The sequence below is a fragment of the Pelodiscus sinensis genome, chromosome 1, assembly GCF_052426305.1.
Source record: "Pelodiscus sinensis isolate ZL-2025 chromosome 1, ASM5242630v1, whole genome shotgun sequence".
Classification (NCBI taxonomy): Eukaryota; Metazoa; Chordata; order Testudines; family Trionychidae; genus Pelodiscus; species Pelodiscus sinensis.
This window is the reverse complement of record NC_143052.1, coordinates 82,468,989-82,492,015: the sequence shown is the minus strand read 5'-3', so window position 1 is coordinate 82,492,015 and position 23,027 is coordinate 82,468,989. Positions and strand designations below refer to the sequence as shown.

Sequence of the window (23,027 nt, the reverse complement as noted above, 5' to 3'; positions counted from 1 at the left end):
TCTCTCTTCAGTCCAGCAGATCAATTTAATAGCTGTAACAAATCAGCATGATGAATTTTCAGTATTGGCAACTGTAGGCATTCAAAAATAATAAAATTTCTTTTGTTGGGAAAAAGTTGGGTCCTTTTTATTCTCATTTAGATGGCTTCAACTCTTAAAGCTTTTCTCTGCAACCGTGAGGACTAGAAACTTACTCTTTTTAAAAAAAAAATGTAAGGTGAGACACTTGACTCTAGGAGCTGAGGCTTTAAGAAGAATGCCCTATATAAAGAGACTTCTTATAAAATCAAAAGAATTGGAGGAACTAAGTCTTGTGTAAATGGATAGTTATGATCCATCATATGGCTGGAAGCTGGAAAAACTCCACTTGCACTTACCCACAACAAGTTGTTTTTTCTGGATAAATGAGCTGGATAGCTTCTCGATCATTCCTTGAGAGGTGGAAAAGAAAGGAGCAGAGTAGCTTGAACTCTGCTATCCTAGAAGTTGAGGTAGGGAGACTGGGTAGTGAAGAAGCAGGGAAATGGGCATTTTCCTTATAAGCGGAGGGAAGTAGGAAGAGAGAGCAGAGCAACTTAAGCCACTCACTGCTGCATTTCCCAGAGTGTCATGGGAGTGAGGCGCAGAATAATCCACAAGGGAGGTCCAGAATAGCAGCAGCCCCAGAGAAACCCTCCCTAAAAATTAGGGAGCCTGGAATTGATTTATTGAGGGGTGTTTAGGGGGAACGGAGGATTATGAGGGAAAGAGAGGCCAGGATTGATTTTACTAGGGGACCTTGGGAACATGATGGTGCAGGACATTTTAATGTGGAGTTCTAAATGTAGTTCTTGGAAGACAAGGTGTGGAGGAGACTTTACAAGTGCTACACGTCACTACATCCATCTTGAATTCTTCTAAAGATAGATCAGATTAGCAGATGAAGGAAAAAATTAAGTCTATTTTCAAAGGGAGGGGAGGGCAGGAAGGAACCTGGCTGTCTATTCTGGAGGGGAAAATAAACAGCCATTTCAGCTTGTACAAGAGTTAGAACAATTCATTATGAAAGGGGAATATCAAGATGGTAGAATTTGATGAAAGGGGGGGGGGGAAGTAATTTTAAAACTTCATTATAATTAACATGCCAGACACTCTTCCTCATTTCAGTTTCTTCTTGAGACCACTTAGAGAAGCAGCCAGACCTCCTGGGCTTGTCTGCCATCTAAACAGCAAAGACACCAAGCTGGGGGGGGGGGTCTCTCTCTTTGTATATAATGTCAGTAGCATCAGGAAGATCCCAGTGCCTAAAAGAAATGAGCTCTTGAATGAAGAACATCTGGCTCATTCTTGTCTGAGAAGAATAAATTGATGCTGGTCAGGAAGAAGCAGTGTTTTGAAAAACGAGATAGGACAGTGGTTTCTCCTGCTTGCACGGTGTCTTCCCCTCAGTAATTCTTCAAACAAGTGCAAAGCTTCAGGATCCTGTACAGGTACAACTTATCTGGGTGACTGGCATCAAGAAATTCTGAGCTCCCCATCCTTCACTGCCAGGTTCCTATTCCACTTCTACTACTAACTAAAGTCTTGATTAAGATTCGGGTACATCTGTAGCCCACCAACATAACTGTTGTCTTTTAGAACAATGACACAGTTAACAGAAGCCAGGCAAATAATAACGAGGGTCTCATTTCTTCCACAATGTGCTTCAAAATGATATTTTGGGGGGGGGGGGGGGGGAAACCAAAAATGAAAGATTGCCCTACTCAGTCACGTTATTGATCTGTATAGTCTGACTGAATAGTATCAGCTGTGCCAGAAAAAGGTACAGGAAACACTAATTATAGTAGTTCCTATCAATAAGAATTTTTTTTCATTAATGCCCATCAGTGAATGGTGGGTTTATAACTTGAAGGATGAGTTTAATACTGGGCTTAATTTGTAATGAAAGAGGTTCCAGGGCTCAAGCAATTTAATACTGGCAATTTAAGCCATTTTTTAAAATTGATAATTGATGCAGCAATCCCAGAGGTGCTGGGCCTATGAACTGACAGGTCTAGAGGTGTGTGGGCTCAGCCCTGGCAAACACTAACACAAATTAAGTGCCAAGTTTATCCCTTCATAAAAAATGTAAATCTATCTAATAAAACTGGATGTTCTCGTAACTTTTATAAACGTTGTGTGGTTATAAAAATTCCTTGTATTGGTGAAGTCTAGTCAAAGTCCCCCTTCCTTTTACATTGTTATGAAAAAAAAGATATTTGATCTACCTTCACTGCAGATTGTTTATAATTGTCTTCCTCTTTCCTGATCCCTCTCCTCCAGCACATCTATAAACCGAACCATCTTACTTTTTTTCATCTCTCCTTGTATGGATGTCTTTTGCAGCCTCTAGTAACTTTCTTCGCCTGTTTCCTCTAGATGGCTTGTTTCTGTTATCTTTCCTTGTAATCACCAAGGTGTTTGGAGGTAAAACAAAAAGCAACCTAAAGTGATTGGAAATGTGGGGAAAATGCAACTGTTTGAGGTTCAGCTTGGAAAAATGCATGCTATTAGGGATGTTGGATATCAAGTAATTGAATAGTCATGTAACTTCATAGAATCTTAGCGGGACGGCAGCCAGTGCATTTCCAACCCCTCTTCTGGGGAGCCCCCTGCTACTCCGTGCTGCTGCCTACTAGAGGCAGCAGCGGTGAGGTGGCCGGTGGGAGGCAGTCCGCCTGGGGAGCCAGTTTGAAAACCAGCTTGGAGATAGACTAACTTGTGTGCTGAAGTACTGTGACAGCTATGAAATGTGTGCAATGGCAATTGGAACCAAATTAACCCTTGGTGTAACTCCATTTCAGTAGGTTTTTGCCTGGGTGAATGTGGGTCATTGTGTTAAACAATTAGTAGATATTAGTACTAATACTGAAACTTACTCAATAAAACATTGTCAAGTAGCAATGCAGGTAATCTCCTATGTCTGCATCGTCACTGCCAACATTCTTAGTGTACCTTTGAAGTCATTGTCATATCCAAGTGTTGTATGTTTTTAGGCCTAGACTAATGTTCAACTAGTTGGTTTTTTTTCAGCATTATTTTAGCTATGTTTTAAGAAACCATTGAAGACACATCTTACTGTGTTTAATGCTAACAAGTATTAGAGCAGGATTTTTGAGATTCAAGAACATTTTAAAAAAATCAGTAAGTGTCTGCTTTTAAAAATCACTTCAAGCGGACAGTCTCACTACAAAATTCAGATCTGATTCTCAAACTCAGGTTTTCAGATATAGGGATTTACCACATTTGATATAGAGGAATGGGTCTGAACCAAAATCTTGCACAGAGCTTATTTTACAGTAGGATGACTAGAATGTACATTTTCTTTTATGGCTAATTAAACTGGCCGTTGTAGCTCCACTGTCTACGCTAAGTGGAGAGCAAAAGTAAACTGCATATATGGTGAAAAGGAAACCTCATTTAACTTGTTCAAGTTAATAATATATACACAAGCTTTGTTACAAGTGTTGTATTTTCAGAGTCCTTGGATGAAATACTTTTCTGTGATGATAAAGGAAGATTTCTATTACAATGTTTTACTCAAACTATATATTTTATAAAATTATATGATGGTAGTGTTCCTTTAAATATAAAGATCTTTCTAATGAAACTATTAAAAGAGCCCCTCCCAAATATTTTGTATTCAAGCTATTTGCACATCCTTCCAAGTGTTCCCACATTGTGTCTGAATCTGGATAATGGGATGAGACGGAACACTGTTCAAGCCTTCAAGCCTTCTTAAAAGCAGATATGGCTATCATTACTCCACAGCATCTCTGAAGATTTGGGTGCTCCATCCTAAGGTACCATAAAATGATAGGATGCCTATTAGCAGAGTGTTAGAATAGGATATTTTAAAAAAAAACTGAAATTGTAGGGAGGAAAAAAGAAAAGATGGCTAAGATAAAATGAATACTTCTTGTTTTTAAGATGCTCCAACTCAAACATGGATATTTCAACAATGTAGTAGAAGAAGGTTTGTTTTTTTCCTGAATTGTTGACTTTCAAAGCATTTTAAACTAAATACTCCAATAGAACAATATTGAACAGCAGGGAATTTATAAAGTTGATTTCTTTTATATCCTTTAAGTTTTCAGATTAAATACAGCTGAAATAATAATGGCTACTGTTATTAAAAATCTCTAATTGCTACACTAAACAAAATAAAAGGGGGGAGAACTGCTACACAGTCCAGTATGTATTTAAACTTTTTTTTGCCTATGTCTCAGTGTGCTGCTAGTTTATGCCCCAGTTGTGCAAATAGATGTTATGCCCACACAGATTTGCGGGATGGATTAAAGGCCACTGTTTCTCATCACTCTGTTGCTTTAGGAAAATTATTTCATGACTGCAAAATGGAGAACAGTGTTCTCTTCAATTATTTGGACTAGATAGAGATATGTGAACTTGGCTCTGGGTCTCTGCCAGAAAATTTTTGCATAGCTCTAGCCAAATCCGTGTAATCATTCATTCCTGCCGCTATGCCCTTTGTGGAGCCTGGTTATTGTGCATTTAGCTTGCAAGATCAGGGTCTACATTAACTCTGCTTTAAACTTTAAAACTTAGTAAAAAGATGTGTGTACACATACACATGCACACAGAGGTTTTAATTATGTGGTCTGATCTTGGTTTGGTTGTCTTTTTGCAAGGCTGCCTTCTAAAAGCTAATTACTCTGGTGGGATGCAGACAACAAAATTGATTTGATCTGTGATACACTGCTGTTCAGGATATAAATCAAATGGGCACACAGATATCAAGTTTCAGCATCTTGACACAATAGGCAAGTGTGTTGCAATCCAGACTTGTGGTCATTTTGGGGAGATGATGGACAGAGTGTAACTGGAGGGAGAACTGAAGAATTAACCTTGCAAAGCAAAATGCAGGACAATGTAGCACTTTAAAGACTAACAAGATGGTTTATTAGATGATGAGCTTTCGTGGGCCAGACCCACTTTCTGTTTCAGTGGATCTAGAGTGCAAATGAGCTGCCTCGTGATTAAGTGAATGATGTTAAGCCTGAACTTATAGTTCAGCAGGATATGACAAAAACAGGTTTCCAAGTCTCCCCCCCCCCCTTTTTTTTTTAAGGCTTGCTCAGTGAGCTAGGACTCTTCCTTGTGAGGTACACTTTGTTCATGAGAATCAAACAACAAGCAGTCCTATGTCATCTTGGAGACTAACAAATATATTACATCATGAGAATTCGTGGGTAAAACACATTTCCTGGTATGAAATACATTTGTTTAGTCTCTAAAGTGCTACAGAAATTTTTGTTTTAAAGTTGAAAGCTAAAATGGCTACCCCTCTTGAGAATCTTCGTTTTCATGTGGAAGGAAAAGAGATCTCTAGAAGCTATAGCTGTGAAGAACACCTACAGTTGTGAATCATGATGCAGTGAAATGTTCCAGTCTGCAGGAAGCTAGAACAGTAGAGGTGTGAACTGTTTCATCGATAGCCCTGATGTGTTAGCTTTGAAGCCACCCCTGTCAGGGCTGGAAGCTGTGGGGCCAGTGGCCAGGAGCGCAACCCCAAGTGGGGCTGAAGTCAACGGGGCGAGCATCTGGGCATGTAGCCTGGCCTTGTGCTGTGGGGAAGGGGTTGTAGCTCTGGCTGGGGCTGAAGGCAGTGGGGTGGCCCCTATCTGGAGCTGGTGCAGTGTTGGGGAAGGGGAAGTTGGATGCTGCAGGGCAGGTGGTACCGAGCGCAGCCCCAGCTGGGAGTAGAACCCTACACCCAGACAGGTAGCCTTGACCTCCCTTTTTTGGGTAAATTCTGTGGTTCAGGACCACTCAGGTCCCCAGGGTGCTGGACAAGGGAGATTTGACCTGTACTCCTATTTTCTCCTGTGACCCCTGAATGGGAAGCATGCTCTTTTGGAGATTGAGTATGGGGTTTTGAGTAGTCTTGTCAGCATTCAATTTTTATTTAATATTTTTTTCAGTTTTATCTAATCAGTTCAAAATTATGGTGTCAGTTTTAATAGTTGTTCGAAATTATGGCAGGGCAGGTAATAGGGAATGTCAGACAATAATTGTCTGATGACAGTAGATTGAGATTCAAAAAGTCAAAGCTTTATAACAAACCCAAATTGTCAACCTTGCATGTTAAAAAATATACAAAATAAATATTCTTAAATCAAATTCTAATATGTTCCCAAGCACTGTTTTTTTTTTTTTCTCTTACTATGCTTGTGCATAAAATTTGATGATCATTGATGGAAATATTTTTTTCATTGTGGCGTGTATGAAGACATCTTGGTTTACCAACATTTTATTGACACAAATGTAATCCTTCTAAACTTTACTAACTCAATAGGTTTTCTTACTAACAAAACTAGAAGTTCTATTTCAAATCCATCCGTTGACTGGCTACATGGTTTTGAACAAGTCAGTGACTTTTGTTTATTACTTAGCTATTTGCACAGTGGGATTGGTAATTTTTATGTCTTGATATCTCTGGATTAAAAATGTTATGTGAGTGCAAAGTATTATTTATATATGATGTGATTTTTAAAATAAAAATAATAAAGGACCTGATCCTGTGTGTGTGTGTGTGTGTGTGTGGTCTCCATTTACTTCAGCGGTCTTCAGAACAGGTCCTACATGAACTAGAACAGCATTATGGAATACGTGTTCTCCATATAATCAGTGTATTTTTAAAGTATACTATAGTTAGATGTATCCTGGTAAAGTTTAATCTAATTTAAGTACCAGGGTTGGTGCTAAATATTTTTTTAAAGGAATGATTTTGTGTCCGATTTGGTCCAAAATACATGTGGTGGTTTAAAAAACTTTTTAAATTTTTTATCCATTAAAGGTATGGTTACCAGGTAGAAACCCCTCCTCCCCCCGCCAAATACTGGACACACTTGATCGGGGGCGGGGGGAGGAAGGGACCAGCTGGGAGGGGGTGGCGCTGGCCGGGAGGAAGGGAGGCAGGGCTGGCCGGGGGAGGGTCAGAGGCCGCTGGGCTGGCCGGGAGGAAGGGGGGGTCAGGAAGCAGAACTGGGGAGGGGGGATGGGGGGGCTGGCCCGGAGGAAGGGGAGGATGTCAGAGGCCGGGGGGGGGGGGGAGGAAGGGGGGTGGGAAGCAGAGCTGGCGGGGGGTGGGAGGGGCAGGGAGTCCAGCCACTGGCCGCAGCCGGAGTCCAACATGCCATGCTGCTTGCAGGCACTCCCTCTAATTGCTAGTAGAAGCCGGGCAGGGGCGGGGGGAGTGGCTGGGACTCCCAGCCACTGCCCGCATCCCTTTCCGCCTCGCTTTTGCACATGACCACGGGGCTCCCGGTGTCAGTCGCGGCCCCGCCTCCCAGTCACTCCCCCGCCAGGCTTCTGTCCGGCACCCAGCCGGAAATTCAGAAAATACCGGACATTGCATGTGTACAGAATTTTCTGAATTTTTCTACTGGACAGAGGGTGCAAATTCCAGACTGTCCGGTAGAAAACCGGACACCTGGCAATCCTAAGTGGTGATAATAACAGAAACAAAGGAATGTGTGGGGGTTTGTTTAAAAGCGTATATTCCTTTAATTGCTGTGTACGGTCTACCAAGCACTGTGTAATTGTGGTTACTTGTGTTATGTCCATATAATTTTACTGAAATCCAATAGGACTGTGCTCTTCAGTAAAACTATATACATACAGACATACATAAAGATTTGCATGATTGGAACCTAAAACAATAATAAGTAAGGGAAGCTTTCAGATGACTTAACAATAGTGTCGCAAGTCAACAGAAGTTTTTGCCAGTGGGAGAGGGCCACATGATACCCCCTCCAAAGTGACTATATCCCTTCCCCACCCCTCCCCTCTCCATCCCATGTCACCAGAAAGGGGGTCAGGAGGCATGGCAGATGGAAGGGAAATGAGACAGCAGGGAAAGGTGCAGAACATCCAGCCCTTCTCTTCCCCTTCCATGAAACTGCTACATCTCCATCTGATAGAGCTGGGGGCAGAGGCTGTGCCAGATTTATTCACAAGCTAAGAGAGCTACAGTTTAGGGCCTCAGATTGAGGGACATCTAAATACAAAAAAAAATCACTAGGTTTTTTTTTTAATTGCATCTTCCCTAGGTACCAGTGTATATATGCAAATATAAAACTTTATTTCTGTTTTCACTGTGTATTATTCTAACAGGAATTTTTTTTGATAATGCTGTGGGGCCTCTTAAACTTGATATAGTTTAGGTCCTCAGCATGTCTTAATCTGGCCCTGGGCAGGAGCGGTATGGCAGTTGGGAGCTGTTGACAGCTGAGAGCTGTCCACATTCTGCTCCTTTCCCTGTTGCCTCTTCCAGTGCGGAAGGGAGCAGAACTACCAGCCTCTCCCCATTCCTTTCTACAGAGCTGCTGCCTCAGTGTACAGGGCTGGGGAGAGGGTGGGGCTGGGAGTTTTTCCCCTTTCCCCACTGGGAGAGGCAGTCATAAAAACACTGTCATATCAGTGTCTGGTCATGTGTGAATGCCATATAGTTCAACCACTTTGAAGTCAGAACTGGCACTAACATTTTCTAATTCAGTACAGTCTAGCTTGGTAAAAATATATCTGGGACGGCTAAGATTCATTATTTTTTTCACTTGGTGGGAGATAGGTAGAAAAGAAATAAGCCTTAAATCAATGGGAGGCAAGGCTTTCAGAAATACCAAGTAAGTATTCTAATGTTCATTAAACATGTTTGAGTAGTAACAGTGGACAAAGAAGCTTTGGATTAAAATTGCAGATGGCCAAGAGAAAAGAATTGAAGATTGGAGTTACTTAGTAATGAACTTGATGCCATTCTAAAAGCACTTGAATACTGAATGAACCAGAGTTGTAGAGTAATCTGGTTGGGTATGTCTACACTAGCTCATTAGTTCGAGCTAGGTAGGGTAATGAGGGCAAGCGGAGTTGCAAATGAAGCCCGGGATTTAAATATCCTGGGCTTCATTTGCATGTTCCCGGGCGCCGCCATTTTTAAATGCCCCTTAGTCCGAACTCCGTGCCTGCGGCTACATGCAGCACGGAGTAGGTAGTTCGAATTAAAGATCCTAATTCGAACTACTGTTACTCCTCGTGGATCTTTAATTAGGATCTTTAATTCGAACTACCTACTCCGTGCTGCGTGTAGCCGTGGGCACAGAGTTCGGACTCGGGCATTTAAAAATGGCGGCGCCCGGGAACATTCAAATGAAGCCCGGGATATTTAAATCCCGGGCTTCATTTGCAACTCCGCTTGCCCTCATTACCCTACCTAGCTTGAACTAATGAGCTAGTGTAGACATACCTGTTGATAGCAGTCTATAAAATATCAGATGCTGTGAAGAAGTCAACTAATTTTATTTACAGTGAATTATAAAGGTGCTGGAGAGGGATAATTTGAGTCTTACTTGCAGTGTTTTAGCTCCATATATCATCTGAGACATCAAGCCTCTATGCTACTCCTGGAGAATAATGAACACAATTATAAAGTTGCCAAATTGAACTATGGGGTGGGACGGGGGAGGGAGGGAGAGAGGAGAAGTAAATGTTTGTGTAAGAATCTTTAGCTGCTCTTTATTTTTGGAGTTGGACTAGCTTACAGTACAAACAGAAGTAACAAAACGTTGCACCTTGTGCACAAAATTAAAGATACATTAGAAATTTGCAGTGGAAAGACCCCTGTATTGCTGGGCTTTCACTTATTTTGGAAAAGGCCCAATTTATATTTCCAGGCCCATATTTTTATTCTCTTTTAACCTACTTGTAATGAGCAAAGAGGTGTTGCAGTTCAAAGCACTTTAAAACAAGTGTGGAAAGTGGGGACCTGTATGCAAGTAGGTGTATTGTATCAGACTAAAAGTTCAGTCTTAAGGCCAAATATAGATACAAGTGTCTTTTTGTTTTCCTTCCTGACCCACAGACACATGGTTTGGAAACAGCAGCAGCTATTTCAGCTTTATTCTTCTATCTCTACAGTTACTGAGGTTTATACGATGTACATTTTATTGCTTAATATGTTAATTAGCTGGCTTTTGTCTCTTGTACTGTCATGGTAGGAGTTTCATTCTTAGTGGGAGCTGTTTCTGGGTGCTTGTTGGTTCATGTTAGGGCTGTCCTTAGATCTCTCTGACACTCCTGCAAAATATTTTGTTGCTTTTTTTACTCCCCCAAAAGCTGATTTTCTGTGTAATATTCCTCCTTCAAGAAATAACAGGCTTTTGTCTGACATGACTCCACACCTCTCTTTCATTAATGTGAATGAACAGCCGCTTTAAAAAAAAATGATAGGAATACCCACGTGCCCCCCAACCAAACCTTCCAACCCTCTTACTCTCTTCCCCCCCTCCCTCAGGAGCTGCCAGCCGCCTCATGTGAAGTGGATAGCAGACTGTATGAGGCCAAGTGCACTATGGATTACTGTCAGTTCTGTCGTATGGTAATGTTACTCCTGTACCCTCCCTGAAGCCCAGCAGGTAGTATCCCTCTCAAATCCACCCTCTCACACATGGAGTAGCACTTCTGTGAGGGGCCCTCATACAATCAGTTCAGCTGCATCAGAAGCAGATATCTGCATGTGTTTAATGTCAGTGTTCTTTGTCCACATTAGAATAGTAAATACTTTGCTAATGGAATTTCAAGTAGCATTTGTTACAGAATATTTAAACTGGTTAATTGCATAGCTGTTGAACTGTCTGGGGTTGCCAGGTGTCAGGTTTTGAACTGGACAGTCCAGTATTTGAGCTTTCTGTTTGGGAAACAAATTGAGAAAATATAAACTAAGACAGCGAAACAATTTTCTCACAATTAAACTCCAGGTTAAAACAATTGTTTCTCCCTACTCTTTCTTTTCTTCCTTTCTTTGCCTGTCACCATCCTTTTGGGTCCTAACTAGCCTCCTAATGTATGCATTCATCAGTTTTCTTTTCTTCCCCAATCCTTTCTTTGCATTTATACTCATGGAACAGAGCAATAATACTGGTAAAGCAGAAGGGAGAGGCACTTTCATTTTGCCTAAGGGGTTAACTGCAAAGCAAATTGACTCTCTTACGCAAAGTTGTGGGATCCTCTACTGCTCACCAGAAAAAAGCAGCCATCTAGGAGCTCTGTGGGGCTCAGAGAGAGCCCACTTGACTGCCCAATGCTTTGTTGAGCTATTTGACTTAAGTAGGGGAGCATTGCTGTGTTTAGCTTCCTGTGCTTTGCCTGGCAGGTTTTTCTAGAACAGAACTTCAGTGAAATAGCAGGTAGAGTTATATATATTTGCATGAATTATGTGGGTTTAATTGTCATTAAAACCCAATGCTTCAGAAATATCAAAAGGAGGCTTCTTACCCGCCATTGTATTTTCTGCTTCAATTTGTTTTAGTGGTGAAATCTGAATGTTGTCATCTATACCACCTAATAGTCCAGATGGCATGGGTTTATACAGGAGGGTATTGGAGAAGGAGGCCAGTTGTGATGTGGAAGGTCTGCAGTAATAGTACAATAAACTTCCTAAGATTAAACTTCCTTGCCTTAATTGTTTATTGACCTAAGCTCCAGTATCTTGTAAGCAGTTTCACTTTGACTTTTTAATAACTGGTTTTGTCATTTGGTCTCTGTTGCTGACTTGTCATAGGCAGCAGAAAGTTCTGTGCATCTCTGAGACCCTGCTCAACTTTTACTCATTTGTGTTCTGGGATTCAATAATCTTCCCCTGGAGGCTGAGTGTATGCAGTGGGATTTCGCCATTCAAGCACAAAAGCTTTGCATTGGAAGAAGGGTTGGAAAGGTGTTCAAGTTGGTCTGGTATTGCTGTTTTATTATTTACTAACACGCTTACGGGGCATTGCTTGAGCTCTTTAAGAAGGGTTTCAGAGAAGGGGGCTGGGAATGTGGGGGTGCAGGAGTCAGGGTTCGGGAAGGGACTCTGGGCAGGAGACTGCATGTGGAGATGGGGTGTACAGGAGGAATGGGGTGGACAAAGACCCCTGCTGTGAGATTAGTATCAGGGCTGCTTGCTGTCCCTTCCTGTCCCTGTCAGAGAGCGAGAGCAAACCGCACAGCTTGTCTGACCTGTGAGCTCCCCAGCCAGAGTGAGGAATACTGCAAACTGTGCACTTCCCTTCCTCCCTGATAAAAGGGACCAGCCAGCAATGTTCCCATACAAATCTGGAGGAGGGAGCTTCAAACCCTCTGCCCCCTCCTTAAAAGGCTCTGGGGGGTGGGAAGCTTAGGGCTGGAGCAGTCCCAGATGTGGGAGGGGAAACACCCGCAGCCAGCCCCTTTCACCTGCCTAGTGATTCTCTCTCTCTCTCTCTTCTTTATAGTTTCATGAGAAGCAAATGCTTTCTAGGCACATCCCATTTTTCCTGGCATAACCAAACCCATACATTGTTTTAAGTTATGATCAGAGGTCGCTATATACCAAATTTGTTAGTCCTAGCTCTTACCGTTTAGGCGGAGTTCTTGAACAGTCAAACAGACTCTTAAATATATAGTTAGGTTAGCACCATTAGTGTCTGTGCATTTACAGATTTTAAAAATAAGATAAGTCACTGACTAATGGAGCCACATTCTTAACTAACCCCACACAGTAGGGAATGCCAATAGGAAAGTGCAAGAGCATAGGATGCAGGCGGATAAAGTTTACAAAGCTGAAAGGTCATGATGCATGCTATTCTATTTTGTTAGTTTTCATATGTACAAGTTTGCTGCCCAGAATTGACACCAGGGGTGGAAGTCAGTTATGGAAGGCTATGCACATTCTAGGCTTCCAATTGAAAGATTCTGTGACATGCTCAATTTTAGATCACTCTTATTTGTTTATGTGATGCTCTTGATTGCACCCAGACTGATGCTCATATGGAAAGAATACATTCATGGTGGTGGTGTAAGTTTCTGTTCTGCTCCAATCTACCAGTTTTTAATGTATTTCAGAATGTCATGTAATCTTCAGAGTAACATTCTGAGTTACATGGCATAGGAGGACAGGAGGGGGCCAGAGAGTTGGAGTTAGGGAGGGGCTGGGGTGCCAGAGGTAGGCTCTGGCCTGGAGGTGCTTATCTGGGTAGCTCCCTGCCAGCAGCCCAGCTGGTTCCTCAGCCAGGGTCCCTGGTATCTGTGCCCCTGCACTGGCTGCCGGGGCTGTGTGTATCTGAATGCTGCAAGCCCAGATGGGAACGGGTATTTTGAATGCTGACTCTCCTGCAAATAGGCAGCAAGATGTGAGATTGTGCTGGGGATGGGATGAGTGCATGAAGCCCCTCTCCCCCCTCCCTCCCCCTCAAGTGTTCAGAGCTGCTCTGAACAGTGTGCAGGGTTGGGGCAGACAGGGAACCTGATGGAAGCTCCTGCAGGCCAGATCCAGTGGCTTGGTGGGTCACATCCAGCCTGCAGGCTGTATTTTGCACACCCTGATCTAGAGGCTAGTTCTCAAATTTTATGATGTATTTTTTTGTCAGCTTTCTACATGGTGGCTTGTAAATTTCTGTAATGATACTGAATGAACTTCAGTACAAATTCCTACACACACACACACACACACACACACACACACACACACACACACACACACAGAGAGAGAGAGAGAGAGAGAGAGAGAGAGAGAGAGAGAGAGAGAGAGAGATATATATATATATATATATATATATATATATATATATATATATATATATATATATATCACATCACTCGGGTCACTCAGTTATACTATTTCCAGAGACTGCAGTCCTAGCAATTAATTTTTAAAATGCTAAAATAAGAACCATAAAAATTTAACCAAGAAATTGTGCCAGAACTGTAAAATGAAGAAAAAAGTGGAACTCGTGTGTGTAGATAAGCATTTGATTTTTGTACCTAGTCTTGACACATTACATATCAGAGTTGTTAAATAAACGTTGAATCTGTAGACTGCCCGCTACAGGCAAACAACTTCAGTTTGTTATACTGGATTCAATTTTGTTGTTGCCAATGTCTCATTTTAGAGTAACATTTACACACTGCTTATTAAGAGAAATTATGTTTGCAGTTGCTTCCCGAGTGTTATCTTATCTAGGAATTGTGGTGTCCTCAGAATAAAGGCAAGATTTATTCCACAATAGGGAATTGGTTTTAATAACTGCTTCTGAATGTTTATTAATGTACAGCAACATATGCTTATGTAATGACAAATATTCTACAGGCAGTCCCCGGGTTACGTACAAGATAGGGACTGTAGGTTTCTTCTTAAGTTGAATCTGTATGTAAGTGGGAACTGGCTCCAGATTCAGCTGCTGCTGAAACTGACCAGCGGCTGACTACAGGAAGCCCGAGGCAGAGTTGCTCTGCCCCGGGGGGCTTCCTGGAATCAGCCGCTGATCAGTTTCAACAGGCTGAATCTGGACGCCAGTTCTTACATACAGATTCAACTTAAGAACCTCAGGCGTCCCCAAGTCAGCTGCTGCTGAAACTGATCAGCGGCTGATTCCAGGAAGCCTGGAGCAGAGCAACTCTGCCTCGGGCTTCCTATAGTCAGCGCTGGTCAGTTTCAGCAGCGGCTGACTTGGGGGCGCCTGGGGCAGAGCAGCTGGGGTGCTGCCGGGTTGGTCCAGTAGCGCCCAGAGCGGCGCTACGGGACCAACTGGCAGCACCCCAGCTACTCTACCACAGGCATCCGGAGAAAAGCCTGGTCTGCTGGGGGAACGGGGGGCGAACTAGCCGCGCCCCCCCCACCCCAGCAGACCAGGGAGACGCGGGCGGCGGACCGAGACGCACTGCGGTCCCGCTGCCCCCGTGCTCCGCGGCTTTGCTCCGCGTCTCCCTGGTCTGCTGGTCTCCAGACCAGCAGACCAGGGAGACGCGGAGCAAAGCCGCGGAGCACGGGGGCAGCGGGACAGCCCAGACGTGCCACAGCTGTCCCGTTGCCCGCGTGCTCCGTGGCTTTGCTCCCCGTCGCCCTGGTCTGCTGGAGACCAGCAGACCAGGGAGACGGGGAGCAAAGCCTCGGAGGACGCCGGCAGCGGGACAGCCGCAGCGCGTCTGGGCTGTCCCGCTGCCTGTGTGCTCCGCGTCTCCCTGGTCTGCTGCGGGGGCTCCCCCCCCCCCCAGCAGACCAGGGAGATGCGGAGCAGCTTTTCTCGCCCCGGAGGACGTGGGCGGCGGGACCGCGGTGCATCTGGTTATCCCGCCGCTCCCGTCCTCCAGGGCGAGAAAAACCCCATTCATAACTGCGGATCCGACATAAGTCGGATCCACGTAACTCAGGGACTGCCTGTATTTGGAATGTTAATATATTGGGGTATGTCTACACTACCCCGCTAGTTCGAACTAGTGGGGTAATGTATGCATACCGAACGTGCAAATGTCCGCGGCACGGGGTTCGAACAAGCCGGCATTTAAAAATGGCGCCGGCCGGCTTATGCAAATGAAGCCCGGGAAATTCAAATCCCGGGCTTCATTTGCACGTTCGGTATGCATACATTACCCCGCTAGTTCGAACTAGCGGGGTAGTGTAGACATACCCTTGGTGACTAATAGATTGATTAGACAGACAGATACATTATCCTTTAGCAGCAGAATATATAATATAAACAGCAAGAATCAAGACTCCAAGTAGCTTTTAAGAAGTCTTTTATTTTATCAAGTGTGCTCAAGGCCACCTAGCTGTCATATGTCTGAGATTGGTTTTTAAAAATTCCCCTCAGTTATTCAAATGTGTCTTTGTTGTTTTATGGAAAATAGATATAACCTCAAAAAAGAAATTTTCATGTACTGTTTACACACTGCTAATTGAGAGGTTTTACTGTTATATTCATAATTCCTGGTATTGTCCATGTCTCTGTTAATATACTATGGAGATTCATTATGCAACACTCTGAAACTTTCTCTGCTGGTTAAACAGGAAGTGACTTCAACTCTGACATGATTCTTTCTCCTGGGGCAGAAGGTCTATTTGTGTTTCTTATCTTGGCAGTTGCAAAGGATTTTTGAGGGGTCATTTATATTCATATCCGTACAAAGTGTTTTCAATCTAATGCTTCTTTCCAAAATAGAAAAATTAGCAGTATTATGATAGGGTGTGTTTTTTTTTTTTTTTTTTTTAAGTATTCATCATATTATTACTGACACCTACTCAGTCTTCTCTGGCAAACTTGAGTAATCTTTGTATTCAGTTTTTCATCCTTTATAAAGGAAGACTATGACTAAAATGATAGCTTTGTAGACACCTCATGGGTTATGTGGAATTATAATATTAGTTACAGACTTTATAAACTCTTTTGTAGTGTCTTCTGTCTAAAAAGTAAATAAAAAGTAGTGAGGTGGAAATATTTGCAGTGTTCCAGTATTTAAAGAAAGAATATTTTAATAAAATCATGACTACTGATTTTTTCTTGTTTTTGTTCAGTGTCATCTTCTTTGTGCAGATTCATTATGATTCTGCCAGAATTATGCATAAATATGTTTATTGTACATATTAAGATCTGTTTACTGTTGTCCATTCTTTATCCCAAACTAAGTTACATTGCATAAACTTATATTAGAGTTCGAAGTTTGACATACTTGGGAGCTAGCTATACTAATTAGTGTCTCAGCTCAGACTGCATTACACAAAAGAGGATTCAATCAATCTGTGTTAGCCTTAAATCCAAACTGTTTTTTTTCCTGTCAGTGCCAATACAAGCAGTCCCCGGGTTACATGGATCCGACTTACATTGGATCCCTACTTACAAACGGGGTGAGGCAACGCTGCACTAGCTGCTTCCCCGCAGCAGACCAGGGAGATACGAAGCTAGCGCCCCCCCCCCCCCCCCCAGCAGACTAGGGAGACGCGGAGCGACTTTTCTCAGCAGACACCTCCGCTTGAGAATAAAGGACTGAGGGAAGTGAGGTGTGAGAGAATAAAACTGAGCTCTGGAGAAATGTTTGGCTAGAGTTTCCCCTACAATATGTACCAGTTCCAACTTACATACAAATTCAACTTAAGAACAAACCTACAGTCCCTATCTTGTATGTAACCCCGGGACTGCCTGTAGCAGAAAATGCAGATTTGGATGAGGCCATATAGAGGGAATGGGAGAAAAAGAAAATCAAGACCTCATTTCAGAGTCAGGTGACTTCTTATATTCTTGTATCTTTTGTCAGATTTTTCTTTCCATAAAGCTTCTATGAGGAAATGACTTCTGTTAGCCAATCACATTTAATTTGTTATGCTTTTTCAGTGCTGCATACAACTGAGAGTCCCATCCTCATCTCCCTGCCTTGTCCCCTTGGGAAAATGAACATGTACAGAATAGAAACATGACGAATGGTGACTGACTGTGTGTGTAGGAAGTCATACTGACCTTGAAGTCAATTTTTTGTAGCTGCATTGTATCAAACAGCTGGAGCTATTTGAAGTTCAGTTTAATTTTGACAAAAGAGCTGCTTCTGAACTCTGATGAAATAGAGGCTACGTGCTTGAAGCATTTTTCTGCAATTATTTTTTCCATTTCTGAGAGAGTTTTCATAGAAAGTTTAGCTGAGTGACTTTATTTTATTCCCCAGGGAAGGAAGAATTTGTGGGAAATAAGGATTGAGAGGTATGGAGATCAGAAAGGTAATCTTATTTGTCATTAATGATGGTTTTCAACCAAGCAAGGAATGTTATTGCTGTATTGGTCAGAGCAGCTGCCACTAGCTACCAAATTAATATGACTAACATAAAGGCAATTACTGTAAAATCACGATAAATATATGAATAGGGCTTTTTTTCCTCCTGAAAACTAAGTGTTCCAGTGACTGGATGTAGGGTAGTCCTAACTAATCTATTTGATGTGTTCATTACATCTACACTGGGCTAAATTTTGGGGGGGGAAAAAACCTCTTTTGGAAGAGTCCTTCTTCTTCACGGGAGGAAGAAGACCGGGCTTCCGAAAGAGTGCATCTGCTCTTCCACAAAAACAGTGGAAGAGCAGATATGTTCCCTGGATGCAGTGGAGTTTTTTCAGGATACCTCTGGTATCCCGGAAAACGCCCGTAGTCTAGACGTAGCCTAATATTTTTTTTTCAGTCAACAGAGGCACTTCATTTTGTTTTGGCAGCACTTAAAATATTCTTGTGTTTGATTGCATGGTAGAATTAATGCTTCTGTTTGAGGACATGCTTGAAGATATATATGAAAGGAAATTGAGGATCTCACTGAAGTATTTGGACATTTTTCTGGTCTACTAATTGCTACTCAGTGTGGTACAACTATTTTTTGCTAGGTTAGCTCACGAGACAACTACTGAAATTCTGGGTTGGGGGTGTGTGGACAAAGCTAAGTGAGTTTTTGAATGATTGGTTCTAAAGCATGCATTAATGTTTCGCTCTCAAGGGCCAAAGGAAGAAAATCATGACATTGATTTAAAAAATTAAATTCTCTTTTTTTGAGTGGACTATAACATACTGTAATATTATGAAGTATTAAGTGTCTATATTAGGGATGTTTTACCAAAAAAATCCCCATTTTTAATAACACCATGTGTGTTAACAAAATTGGTTGCTTTTTGGCTCCAAAAGACACTTTTCAACACCAAAGTGAAGCTGGAATCATCAAACCTTAGGCCTAAAAGCTATGACTATCTTCAAATTGTAAGTTCTGATACAGCAGTCCCAACTGAGAACTTGCCTGTTATTCTTTGTCATATCTCAAGTATTTGACAGAAAACAGATGTTAAGCCAAATGTTCAGTGAAGTCAGCAAAAGTCTAAACTGGTTCATAGAAACACTTTTACTGGTCCTTGAGCCGATGAAGTATTTTCATTGGTAAGTGTCAAGGGGTGCTCTGGTCATGTCACCCAGTCCCCCTTCTATGCTTCTGTTTTCTCCTGACAGGTTGGCCTGCCCCGCTGGATCGTGAGATTGTTCCTCTCCCTGGTTGCCCAGGGGTTACCCCGAGCGGGGGAGAAAGGGGGTTCGGGGCCCTCCCTCTCTCCAGACCCCAGCCCAGTGCCCTAAGGGGGGGGAGAATATCCTCTCTCCCCTCACCTGGCTGATGGGGCTTCCTCTCCCTGGTTGCCCAGGGGTTACCCCGAGCGGGGGGGAAAGGGGGTTCGGGGCCCTCCCTCTCTCCAGACCCCAGCCCAGTGCCCTAAGGGGGGGGAGAATATCCTCTCTCCCCTCACCTGGCTGATGGGGCTATGTGCCACAACTCATCAGCCCGTGGGCTCCTGCTTTGCACCCACCCTGGGCTGCTTCCTCATCCCCACTCACCAAGGTGCTTAGTTTGTTTCTTTCTTGAGGCCCTGAGTCCCTTCATCCGGTGCTCTGGCTGGCCTCCTCCGTACAAGTGCCCCTACTCCCTTTATACTGTGAAGGATGCCGCCCCTTTCTCCAGCATCTAAGTTGACTCCTCCCCCCTTCCTGCTGACCCCGCTCCCAGCGTCTTTCCCAGCGCTGACGCCCGCATTCGTCGGGGCCTTCCCTGGGGCATCAGCAGGGGCACCGGCCCCGCCGCTGTCCGTGTGGTGTGTGCCCGCCACTGCCACGGTCTCTTCTGGGGCAGGGGAAGCCTCCCCTGGCGCGTCAGCTGGAGCTCCGGCCAAGCCACCAGCCGGGCAGCGCGCTCCCGCCGCTTTCCCTGTGGGGTGGAATGGCTTTCCCCGCCTCTCTGCCTCATGGGGGTGGGGGGGCCCAGTTAGTGCAGGGTTGCGTCACCCTGTCACAGTAAGCTAGTACATCTGGCACAACTTTAAATATTATCAACCGCTTAGTCATAACCACCAGTGGCATGTCAAATGGCAGGCTAAGGAGTGTAAGTTAGGAAATGCATACAAAACCAGCCTGAGATTGGCAGGCTATTGTAACTTATTTCTGAAGTAGCACAAATACAATTTTGCTCTCTTGATAGCTCTGAAAATACTTTTCTTCAGGTTTTTGGATTTGGTGTTTATATCTACGTAGAAGTAGCTGAAAGGCACTGCTCTGTGTAACACCTGCTACTATCAATAGGAGTTTGTGCCTGTTTGTCATCATATTTCCTATTCATATTAAAACTATATGTGTGCCATTTCGCCCTCTAGTCTGTGTTGTACATAAATTGGAACAGCATGCTTATACTAGTATTTGTTCCTTTAGCTCAAGTGGAAGAAGTCTATGTTGTGGATGTAGGATTCAATCCCCAGTGGCTATCCATGTTCTGAAAAATTAGTCCTTAATTGCTTGATCACATGTTATATCATGCATATGCACCAGGAGCACAGTTGTGGTCATAAAGTTAACCAAGTGCATACTGTAATTTTGAAAAAACATTATTTTTATTCAGTTTTAAAACAATTTAAATGTCATTAACAATGATACAAACTAGAATCATTCATAATTCAATCTGTAAAAAATTATTGCAGCAATAGAGTTGTCTTTCATAGCCTGCCGCAGATCATTTAAAATTAAATTTAAAGCCGAAAACAGTTGCTCTACACTAGCTTGAGTTGTTGCCATACTTGGAGCAATTCTACAGGCTGCCTGAATGCGGTGTGGGTATCTGTGAATGGCATCAAAAACAGACTTAACTTTTAGCCTACCAATAGACTCCATCGCCTCACAATCTTCCCGGAAGTTTCTCTCAAATAATGCTTCATTAAAATTATGAATAGCACAAACTCGCTGTTTATCTAATTCCTTTTCGAAGTCCTCATCTTCTGAAGAATTGGTGCTTGAATTATCTCCATTTCCATGTGATGGTTGAAGACGTCTCAGGGATGGACGCTCAAACAAGTTCAGAGTGGAGATGGAAGTTTGAGAACAGCCTGCTGTTTCTGAAAGATGTGAACTTTCACATTCAGTTGTTGATGAATCCTTTTGTTGTGTTTCATTTTCTTCAATCTCTTTCGCCAACTTCAAATGTAGCAATAGATTTTGTTTTTCGAGTCGTCGAGCAATATTAAGGAGCCCTTCCTTTGCCTTTGGTATGTCCCTTGAGGTAAGAAGAATCGGATACCATGGCTCAACATAAACTCCAGCAAGGAAATGAATATTGTCAAAAAGCTTCTCTTTGTGTTTCTGCATGGAGGATAGAATTCCTTCTGCAATTTGTCCACCATTTCCTTGCAAGAATTTTTACAGTTTTTGCCATTCTTTCATTAAAACTCCCGGGATTACATCGACAGCTTGAAGATTCATGGTTGTTTGGTTTGGCTTTGCCAAGAGGTCTGTCTCGCAGGTTCTTCACTTCGTCGCATTCAGCTTTTGTTAACTTGAGTTCTTTTGATCCAGCAGCAGCCACTTGTTCACAGTAAGACTGAAAAACGAGAAGCCGATCAATCATCGCAAATGTTGAACTGCAGAGAGTCACAGTATCCAATGATTTGAATTACCCCATGTAGATCAAGCAGAACACTTCGAATACTTGGGGTTCATAGTTTTGACAATGACTTGTTGAATTTTTGCCAGAAATTTCTTTGCATGTTCTTTGTTCAGTCCATCCCAGATTGCCACACCTCATCAGTTGGATCTTTGAGTCGTCCTCATGAAGTCGTGTTGGAAGTATGAGGGTAGGGTCATTAACCCATTGCACAGCAGCATCCATATTGAGTTCGATTTCATCCATTCCTTTAGTTCCTTTATCAGGCAAAACAGCTTCAATTATGTCCACATCCCTGTTCTCAGAGGTAGAAATGGTTTCATTGTCCTCACTGGAATTTTTGACGGCACACATCATGTTTGCTGCATTGTCAATGCAGATGCTCAGCACTTGCATTTCACTGATCCCAAATTTTTCTAAAATAGCTTTTACTTTCCTTTTCACGTAGGAAGAATTGTGACGCCCTTCAGTGTCGAGTATGCCCAAGGTTTTTACCACAGCTTTATCTTTTCCTTCTTCGTAGCATTAAGCATTGATTACAAGGAAATTTCTGTTTCCATGGGTTGTCGCTTCCATTTTCAGGTAGCACAATTTTTGCTCCAAAGCTTTCTGGAGCTTTTCGCGATCAGACTCAGCTGTGCTGACAACTAAATGACGAACTGCATCGTGCCCCATCGAAATGCTAAGCTGCCGACCCATTTCACCTGCAATTTTTTGGAATCCTTTCTTCTTTAGCCTGAAGGTAGTGAGCGGTGTTGAACTCAAGCAGGCCATTTCCATCAGCCCTTCACGGAAAGTATTGGTATCCACGGTGACTGTAACCTTTGAGGACTTCAAATATGAGGCAAGTTTTGTTTGCTCAAATTTTGGGTTTCTTTTCAGATGAAGCTCCACAAAAAATCTTTTCTCCGGGAGTTTTCAAAGAGCCAGATGAACGTTGTTTAGCCATGTTAGCTTTCTATTTTGCCTCATATTTCTGGTCCTTTTTTGTAACCAGAGCCGCATAGTTTTCAGGATGGTTACGTTTTACATGCAGCCAAAGGTTGAAACTTTTCTTGGCACTTGCTTCACTTGTCTTGAAGATACATGGTTTGAGCTTGCCATTCACTTCCTTTTCCATCTTGAACGTTGCCGATTTCTTCTTTGCTTTTCCCAAAAGCCCAAATTTGGGCTTTTCAAATTCAAAAGTAAAGACATCGTTGAGATCCTTTTCCGTGAATCGGCTATCAATCATGGGGGATAGATTTGATTTTTTTTCGTCGAAGCCATGGCCAAATCTTCTTGTGCTGCTACCCTATCCAAATGTTTCTTGTTATGATCTTCGAAAAGCAATGAACAGAAGTATTACACTTTTTATATAATGTACCTACTTGTGATATCTTAACCACTTAAAGTACTTCGAATTTATTTTGGATTTTCTGGACAAAAATGATCGCATTTTCTTTTTACACAAAATTATTATTAAAGTATATTTTAATATTTTAACATGTTTCTTGCAGTTTTAATTACATAAGTATTTTAATATACATAATTAATATAATTTTTTATTTATAAATTACAAGTTAGTTTTTCTTATGAAATTTTGCAGTAAAAATATTCAAAATATTTTCCAAGTTTGTAATTAATATCTCAAATGCTTTAATATAGATATATCAATGGAATTTGGTATGTGCCATAGCGTTAGTACGTGCTATCACTGTTCCACAAAATTAATTGTTGGGAAGTAATAAGGCTACACATTACAAGGTTGAAAATAAACACATACTTATCTAAT

The 23,027-nt window shown here is 42.5% G+C and overlaps 1 protein-coding gene across 6 annotated transcripts in view; it reads left to right on the top strand.

Moving 5' to 3' along the window:
* TMCC3 (transmembrane and coiled-coil domain family 3) overlaps positions 1–23,027 on the top strand; it is a 232,097-nt gene that overhangs the window by 172,990 nt on the left and 36,080 nt on the right. The window contains exon 1 of one of the 6 annotated variants that reach the window (XM_014571098.4): positions 3,581–3,821. The exons of the other annotated variants lie outside the window; for them this stretch is intronic. The gene's annotated coding sequence lies outside the window, so the exon portion shown is untranslated. Of the gene's footprint in view, positions 1–3,580; positions 3,822–23,027 lie in introns of those variants that run through there. 6 annotated transcript variants of the gene reach the window in all.